This window comes from Crocodylus porosus, unplaced genomic scaffold (assembly GCF_001723895.1).
Source record: "Crocodylus porosus isolate Cpor-Errol unplaced genomic scaffold, CroPor_comp1, whole genome shotgun sequence".
NCBI lineage: Eukaryota > Metazoa > Chordata > Crocodylia > Crocodylidae > Crocodylus > Crocodylus porosus.
Genome location: NW_017728907.1, coordinates 169,514 through 178,842, shown reverse-complemented (window position 1 = coordinate 178,842; position 9,329 = coordinate 169,514).

Genomic DNA, 9,329 nt, shown 5'->3' with positions numbered 1-9,329 from the left:
GAGTGATTAAGATATTGTGTCTGTGGTTCAGCAAAAATAACTCTTCTATACAGTTTTTATGTCTCTCTTAGATAACTAACATCTTAGATATATTTAGTTCCCTCTCTGTTTGAGAGCTCTCGATTTCTTGGTTGCTTGCCCCATTCTCCTCTGCATGGGTCTCAAGTAAATGGCAAATCTATGCTACCTTGTATTTTCTACTAATATCAAAATGTAGGGCTCTCTTCTCTTTGCTAATCTTCATACACTCTTGTTCCTTTCTCTGTTTTAAGTCTCTGGGACATTATCCGATATCCTCAGGTATCAGGCTCACCAACTCAGAGGTCTCCCTTGTTACTTCACTTCAGCTTCCCAGGCAAGTATCTCTCCAGGACCCTTCTTACATTCCCTTCTCTCTGTCATCTGTTGTCTCTTTCTCGTAGTCTTTCCCTATTTCTTCTGGGTTTCTTGCTTCTCTTTTCCAGAGCTAATTCTAGGTTCCATTCCCCTTTAAATCATTCCGGCCATTTGCTGCCTCTCTTCCAGTCAGCACTCTCTCCTCTCTCCTTCAGCACATGCTGCCTTTGTTTATCTTTTCTTCTGGATTCCTCTCTCCTCCATCCAGGTATCCCCACCCCTTTCTCTCCTCAGACTTATTGCTATGGTAAGTTTTCTGTTTTCCTTCACTCCCCCGGAGTTCTGTGATGGGGCAGACTTGGTGCCCCATCACAGCAGATTTTGCATTTCTTGTCATGGCATAGTCTGGATCCATTCGGTGTGTTTTAGGCTATAGGAAGTTTGCTTCTGGTGATGAGGTTAGCATGTTTCGGTGCTTGTTTGAATTTACAAAACACTTTTCACAAACAAGCCCATGACCTTCACTTCATTAACCTCCTTGATACAAAAACTCATGGACTCTATATAGATATTGGATTTATGACACACTATAACCTGCCTTACATCTGACTCCCCAAGTACCTCTCCACTTTTACCTCTACACCCTTCCCACTCCGCCCTCCACATCCTGTCTGTGACCCTCTGATGCCTCAATTTACATTTTTCAGGAAGAGCACACACACCAACTGCAGATGCTTCCTCAGCCTGATGAAGGGTTTTTAAGACCAAAAGCTTGCCAAGATATATTTCTCCAACTATTCTGTTGGTCTAATAAAAGATATCACATCTACTCAAAGAACCTTGCCTGCCTATTCCTTAGACCAACACAGCTACAACCAGAAACCCAGTTAACACACACAAGTGACACGAGTTTTGCTTTCAACAGCTTGAGATGCAATTTTACAGAAAACCCTGCACGTATCTTCTTGAAACCTGTAAGGCGTCATGCCCTCAAAAGGGACTTCCATCCCTGCTGTTTTCAGCCTGCTCTGCCTTAACATACAAACATGACATGAGTTTTTCTTTCAACAGTTTGAGGTGCAGTTTCACACAAACCCCTGCACTTATCTTCTTGAAGCTTGGCAAGCTTCATGCCCTCAGAAGGAGCTACTATCCCTGATGTTTTCATTCAATTCTGCAAAAAAAAAAAAAATCAGTTTTAAGTATTTTAGTGATTCCCTATTATAGTCTATGTCTGAATCACCGAATCACACTGAATCATCACCAAATCTTTTGAATCCAATTAAGTCAAATCAATTCAGGACAGTGATCTAATCACTGAATTGAATCACTGTCCCCTGAATCAACCAAATCTGAATCCGAATCAAATACTGGCCACTTCACACAGGCCTAGTGAACACCACTGACTGTGGTTCATGTAGGGCACTGTCCAAGATGTTCATCTTATACAGTGTTATTTTGAAGGTATCTCAAGCTCAGGATGTTCAACTTGACCCATACTTGTCTGTCAAGGTCATGCCCAAAGGAGGTCTCGTTTGGTATAAAATACTGTAGAAATAGATTTCATTCTGGATTCCTCTGAGCAATCATTTCATTTGTATTCAGTCTACTGTTATATAAATTCTGTGCAACACACAGGGTCACTGTACATGGCCAGTTAGGCTCTCCATGGGCCCAGAAGTCTGGCTTCAGGGCAGTGGTTAGGGTCTATCTTCTAATCTCACTTGGTCTAATGCCCTAGAGTGTAGGGAATACACCTGTGTGTGTGCAAGTTGTGCAGCCTGTTGTGACTCTTTGTACACTGTTAAATACTGTGTTGAGCTCTTTTGCATGACAACTTCTTGACCATACAGCAGCACAGTAATCTGCTGTGGTGTATACCGTTGTAAGTGCAGTGGTTCTGAGTTCTTTGAAGTTGGTACGCTATGTTGTGCTGGCTTAATCTCTAAAAGCAGCAACCTGTGCAGAAACTTTATTCCTGACTTTCTGAATGTGATGTTTATAGATGAGGGAACGGTCCAATGTGAGTCCTTGGTAAACTAAGGTATGCTCATAGAAAAGGATGTAGTTTCCTACTCTGATATTCAGTGTGGTCATGGCTCAATGATTGCTCACATAGAAGACTTATGATACTAGATTACTGATGATCCCCACTGACCTCATGACTCTTGACCCACCCCTCTCCACCCTCAACCCCTACACCATTGGCCTGGAACAAAGCTGAGGCACCAGGAACAGGACCTCATACTGTTTTGTGGGGCTTATCAATCAGTGTTACATTGAGTAGGGCTATAAATATGGGGTATTGTCAAGAGATTGCTGCATCCCCAAGGTCACATTGCTTTCCTGAGAAAGGCCAGAGTGTTTACCCAGATTCACCTGACAAACCCTAATCCAAACAGGCCCTGATATACACCGAAAGATTTTTTTTTTTGAGAGACCCTAAGGGATAACTAACAGGTGAATCTGTGTATCTATGCTGGTGATCCTCTGGGCAACATTTGGCAGAGCAGCTGCAAATAAGCACTACCGCAGGTAAGGCACAGTGTGAAATGGGACTTCTCCCTAGAAAACTGCCTCCACTCTTCCCCCCTCCCTCCCTTTCTCTCCTTCCCAGAGAACCAGTGAAGACTCATGCCTCTGAGCTCTGACACTTGGTTTTCCCAGCTCCCACAACAGGGAGATAGAACCCAGGTGTTTGGGTTTACCCAGCTGGGAGGCAGAAAGCAGTCATTTCATGGCATAGTGAGTGCCAGGTTGTAAGCAGATGTGTAGGCTGTGTAGGCAGGCTCTGAGCCCTCCACAAGGGCTAATGTGTTCTGTCTTACCCTGACCTAAAAGGGGGCACTTAGAGTAATACTTAAAAGTTAGAGTGCTTCTACCATGGGCTTCTTGAAAGCCTGTTCTTTGCCCACTGGACTAAGAAAAAACTTATTTAAAAGAGGGTGTTCATTATAACAGGACCAATAAATCTGCTACATCATAATAATGGAAAAATTGTTGCCTGATGTAGGGATTTTTAAAATCAAAGTTTCTTTATGGTCAAATCAGGTTGACTTTCACATTACAGAAGCTGAACAAGTTTTTCACTTCATTCTATGTAAGCCCCAATAACCATCCCTTGATAACTATACTATTTGGTTCTGATTCTTCTTTCTTAATAATGTATGAATATGGCATAGCACTACTGTACAGAAAGTGGAAGCCAGGTGTATTTGTTTCTGGGTTGTGTACATTTACATACAGCTTCCATTTTTAAACATTGGAAAACAGATAAAAACACATGAAAATTCAGTAAAATACCTTAAATATGCATATTTCTTCTGTAACTTATGATCATCCAAAGTTGGAAAATGTAATATGCCACATTTCTGTAGGATATATTTATAATACATATAACATATAACTATGTACAGCGGCTATCTTTTCCCTTTAGATTTAGCAAGGACATTAATTTTAACTATGCTTTGTGTGAATTTCAATGGTATTATCTCTAGTTAAGTATGATTCTCAGGTTTCTTGCCCAGGTTGTGACAGAGATGGTTCCTTTTAAATGTGATTGTCATCATAAAATCAAATTGCTTTATGCTGGGAAAAAAGGAAAAGGCATTTTACTTGTAAACATACTGTTGTGACTGACATCTCTATAATACCATGGCACTCTTCATGCTATTTTACAAGAACAGAATTAGATGACCTACCAGTGCAAAGCAAATGTTTTAGCTGCAGTAGTCCTTGAGAAGTCAAGAGAGAGAGAAGATGTGGCAACACTTGTAAGTTAAATGACTCAAAAATTGAATTACATACAATTTCAAGGCCACAACCCATCTTTATATAATTTACAGAAGCAAGTTAGCTATCTGATAATCAAAGCTTGTGGATAACTTCTTCCTTCTTTAATAAGCTAAGTCAAAACAAGGAAGAAAAACTGGAAAGAAAATTTAAAGATTAAATCCTGCAAGGCACTGAACGTCTCCAGCTAATGGTGAAAGCTTTTACCTCCCTCTGTAGTTGAAAATGGCCAGATAGTATTCAGTGCACTGCAGGGTTATATCAGGGCATTTCAGGGGCCTTTACCTGTATAGTACAATGAAAAATCAATGTTCAGTTGTGTGATCCTGAAATCCTCAACAAATCAAGAACATTTTTAAATGGTGTTTGGGTCCTATGTTCTGACAAGGCTAGATAATATGGCTTTTATAATACCAGAAACTGATCTTTAGTGGCATTGTCATATCTAAGTTACAAAGATTTCCATCCTACAGGCTGCTGGTATAACTATGCTGGCAGAGCCCTTAATACAGGTGTGAGCAAAATGAGGCCCATAGGCCAGCCACCAGCTGATTTCATCCTGCCTGTGGGAAGATGGCCACCAGTAAATCATATCCATCACAGCCCATGGCTGCCCTTGCTGTGGTCTGTATGGGGGCCATACCCACCCATTCCCACCAGGGCAGTGTGCTGCACTCCCACCCTCATTTGCTAAGGGTCCCCAGCCCTGACCAGCACACAGCTTCTGAGTAGGGCTGCTGCTGCACCCACACAGGGAACTGCTCAGCTCCCCCTATCCTCCAGTGGCTCCTCCTTGTGTTCGTGCTACAGGACTCTGGGCAGCAGGTAGGGAAGGAGTAATAGTTGGGGGAAAGTGGCAGCTGGGCAGGAATGAGGAGCCCACAGCATGGTCCCCACACCCAGTGGAGTGGCAAGAGTGCAGAGTCCAGGTCAGTTCTGTTCCATCATGGGGGGACTCCCTTCAGCTCATGTGCAGCTCCTGGGACTCATGCACCACTGCGGGGAAGGCCCATGTGATGAAACCAGCAGCCTTCCTTGCTCCCTGTCGCCACATGCAGATCCTGGGACTTTGCCAGAAGTGGGGGGAAGCACCACACAATGGAGCCAGGCCAATTCCACTACCTGATTCCTGAAGGAGTCCAGGGATCTGCACATGGAGGCAGGAAGCAGGGCCAGGCTGCCACCTGCATTATGTGGAGTTCCCCTCCACCATGGCATGAGCTTTTGGCTGGGTCCTAGGAGCTGCATGGGATATACAGGGAAACCCCTACAATGAAGCCAGGTCAGGCTGGTCCTGCTCTGCCACCATGTGCAGCTCCCAGAACTGGCTGAAGCCACACGCCACTGGGTGGGTCCATCTGCATAGGCCATCAGCACCTCAAGGGCCTGCTCCCTGCTGCTGCCACAGGTATTGAGGGCTCTGCACCATAGATGGGAGGGAGACATCTCTGTGTATAGGGGAACTCCCATATGTACACCCCACCATACCCACACACCCTCCCCCACCCACACACACCATCCCCCACATCCCTCCACTCCCCCTACAAACCCCACAACCACACCCTTCTCACACACAACCACACCCTCCCCTACACCCTGCCCAAAGCCAACATTCCCCGACAAACCCCATACCCTTTACATCAGGCCCAGATACTGCAGCAGGTACACCTGTGTGGCAGCGTATGTGTGTTCTTGGCTCCTCCTGACCACACCACACCGGAGTGACTGGTCTCCATTGGGTGAGGAATCACCACAGAAGTAAGTCAGATGAGTGGATGGGAGGGGCAAATGGAGGGGTCAACTGTAGGAGATCCGGAAAAGTTTTCCCACCCTCTGATCCTTATATAGCGGCACCAGGAGGAAGCCACACTCCCGAGCCATGCAAACTGGTGCACTTTTTTGGGGCATGCCAGAGTTTGCATGGGAATGGGTGCAGGCAAGGAATAGCTGACCTTTGTGGGAGGGAGCCTACTTACTGGGTGATCCCTGGGTGAGGAGTAGCTCCCAGAGCAGAGGGGAGGGGCGGCCATCACACCCTTCTGTGCGGGAGCAGGGCAAGCCATACCTGTGCAGAACAGCTGAGTGGCCATTGGTAGGCATGGGAAATTCAAACCCACATGATTTGGGCCCAGACACCAGAGCAGGCACATGTGTGTGGCAGCATGTGTGTGCCCTCAACTTCCCCCAACCTCGCCACACTGAAGAGACTGGTCTCTGCCGGGTGAGTAATCACCACAGAGGTCAGTGGCACAATTGAGGGGGAGGGGTGAATTGAGGTGCCAGCTGTAGGGAATCCCTTTCCCCTCCTTTCCACCCTCTGGTCCCTATATAATGGCACCAGGATGAAGCTGCACTCCTGAACTGCATGAACAGATCACAGAAACAGACACGCTCTTCTGGGGCATGCCAGAGTTTGGGTGGGAGTTCAAGCAGGAGGGAACACAGATGGGGCCTGAACACTTCCTGTTAGTGGCCCTAGACGGAGACTTTGGCAGAGTAGAAGAGGAGGAGTATTTAACCATGGTAAGGATATGGTGCACAGCCAGTGACCTTACCTCAACAATGCCTCTTACCCAGGGCTTCTCTGAGGCCTACACCCAGATGGAGCCTGTGGGAGGGTTGGCAGCACCCTGCCCTCCTGTATTGGGTTGCCTGGAGAGGCCCTTGTGGCCTAGGGGTGGGGGGAACACAAGTCCCCTCACACTGTCCCACATGTGCCCAGCTTGAAGCCTTGAAGGTGAAGGTGAGGGAACTCCAGAAAGAGGTCAACAGGCTGTGGGGAATCAGGGATGCTGAGGATGCAATTGATGGGTATTTTCATTCTCTGCAGGATCACACATCTAGTGGGGAGATATGAGAGGCACAGTGGAAGCCCCTGTAAGGGGTTCCGGACCACCACCCCATGCACCCCAGGACTTATCTTAGGGATCCCAGAGAGTGGCAGCCTGGAGGAAATGCAGGTGGCAGCCCTGCAGTTCCAGAGCTGCCTGCAGCTGAGGATCAGTGGGGGAAGGGACAGAGGCTCCAGAAATTGTGAGCTGCTCAAATGGCAGCCAGAAAAGCAGCTGAGTGATGAACAGCAGGGGAAGAGGATGCTGATCCTGCTGGAGGAAGAGGAAAGCACCAGACCAGGGACACCAGTGGAGGGAAGGACAGACAGTGACCTGAACACACAGGTGGCCAAAAGGAGGATTTCATGGCTGCAGGCAAGAGGAGGGAAGCTGAGGGCCCCAGGCACAGGATGTGGGAGGCACCAGCAGAAGCAAGTATCCCACATGGAGGATATGACAGAGGGGCATGAGCAACCCTGCATGGGAACCATGTACTCTTCCAAGCGGGGAAGACCAGGAACGACTCCAGGTTGTCTGGGGGCCAGGGCCAGCCAAATTGAGAGGCCGGGCCAGGGTGAGGCATGGAGCAGCAGTGCACCCCCATAGTCATCCAGGGTGCTGGGAAGTGTGGGTTCCTTATTTACTTCTCTAAGTTTCTCCTTTACATTGGACTCTGAAAGGAACACTGGCAGGCAAGATCCCAGGGGGTACCCTCCTGTGAAAATCCAAGTGTTGAGTTTTGTTGAAAGCTCTAACTGGCCAAAGACTGGGCCCACCCAGATACAGTGGTTGGTCTGAAGCCAAGGAACTGGCTACAATGAGGGGCAGACTGACTGGGATGGCCTGACCCAGATCAGGGGTGGGCAAGCCAAGTGAGGAGGAAGAATCATCCAAAGTGGACACCAATAGAAGACAGTATCCATCCTGGCTGTGGATGTGGTAAGGGTGGGGTAAAGGGGAGGTTTGGAGCCCCACAAAGCAAGAACAGAGACTGAGGCATCTTCATCCTCAGGTTGGAGGAGCCACCTGATGGGAACTGCCTCCCCATTTCGAATATCAAAGTTGTGGCAGGAAAGTAAAGGCAGCACCCATACCACCCAGGTGGCATCTGAGCTCAAACCTGACCCTGATGTTGCTTGGGGGCAAGGTACCCAGTAAGAGAAGGATGAAGCCGTATAACACCTTCAAGCAACACAGGAGGGACCAGGTGCATATGTATGAAAGACAGTCACCTCCAGAGCCAGACACTGCACTGTTGAGACAACTTCCCAAGTACAGCTGGGGAACAGGTATGAGGCCTTGGTTACAGGAGGAGAGTGCAGCAGAGGAAGCCACTTCCACAACCACCGCCATGCAGACTGAGGGACAACCAGACAGCTGGAGGAAGAAACAGCGAGTTGTCATGGTGGGTGACTCCCTCCTGTGAGGAATGGAGGGACTCATCTGTTGCCCGGATCCCATGGTACGGGAGGTATTCTGCCTGCCAACGGAACTCAGGCTGGCGTAAAAAATTAAAGACAACAAAAAGTCCTTCTTCAGGTATATAGGGAGCAAAAAGAAGGTGAACAGCAACATAGGACTCCTGAAGGACAAACTAGGGCAATTGGTAACAGAGAGGAGCAATAAAGCTGAGCTTCAGTGTGTTTTTCACATTCATATTCCTAGACATGGATAAAGACACATCTCCCAACTGAATTATAGACAGGCACAAGAGGGACACCAGCCCACCAACAGTTAGTGCTGACCGAGTGAATGGACACTTGGAGGGGCTGGACATGTTTCAGTCAGTGGGCCCACATAATCTTCATCCTAGAGTGCTGAGGAAATTAGCTAGTGTTGTAGAAGAACCATTGGCAAGACTCATGGTGCTCAGGACAAGTCCCAGATGACTGGAAAAGGGCCAGTGTGGCCCCTGTTTTTAAGAAAGGGAGGAAAGAGCAACCAATATAAGTACAGGTCAGTTAGTCTCACCTCTATCTTTGGGAAAATCTTTGAAAAAATTATTAAGGAACACATTTGTGGGAGTTCAACAGAAGAAATAATGCTGAAGGGCAACCATCAAGGATTCCATAGCAGGTAGATCCTACCTGACTAACCTTGTTTCTTTTTACAACCAGGTCACAAAATAGGTAGATGCAGGAATTGAGGTAGATGTTATTTACTTGGATTTTTAAAAGGCCTTCAATATGATGTTTCATCCCATTCTTACAAACAAACTAAGCAGCTGTGACATACATGATTACATAGTCAGATGGGTGGTGAATTGGTTTATGGAACACACCCAAAGAGTGGTAGTGAATGGTTTGGTATCGACCTGGAAAGATGTGGGTAGTGGGGTCCCCCAAGTTTTAGTCCATGGACCAGTGCTGT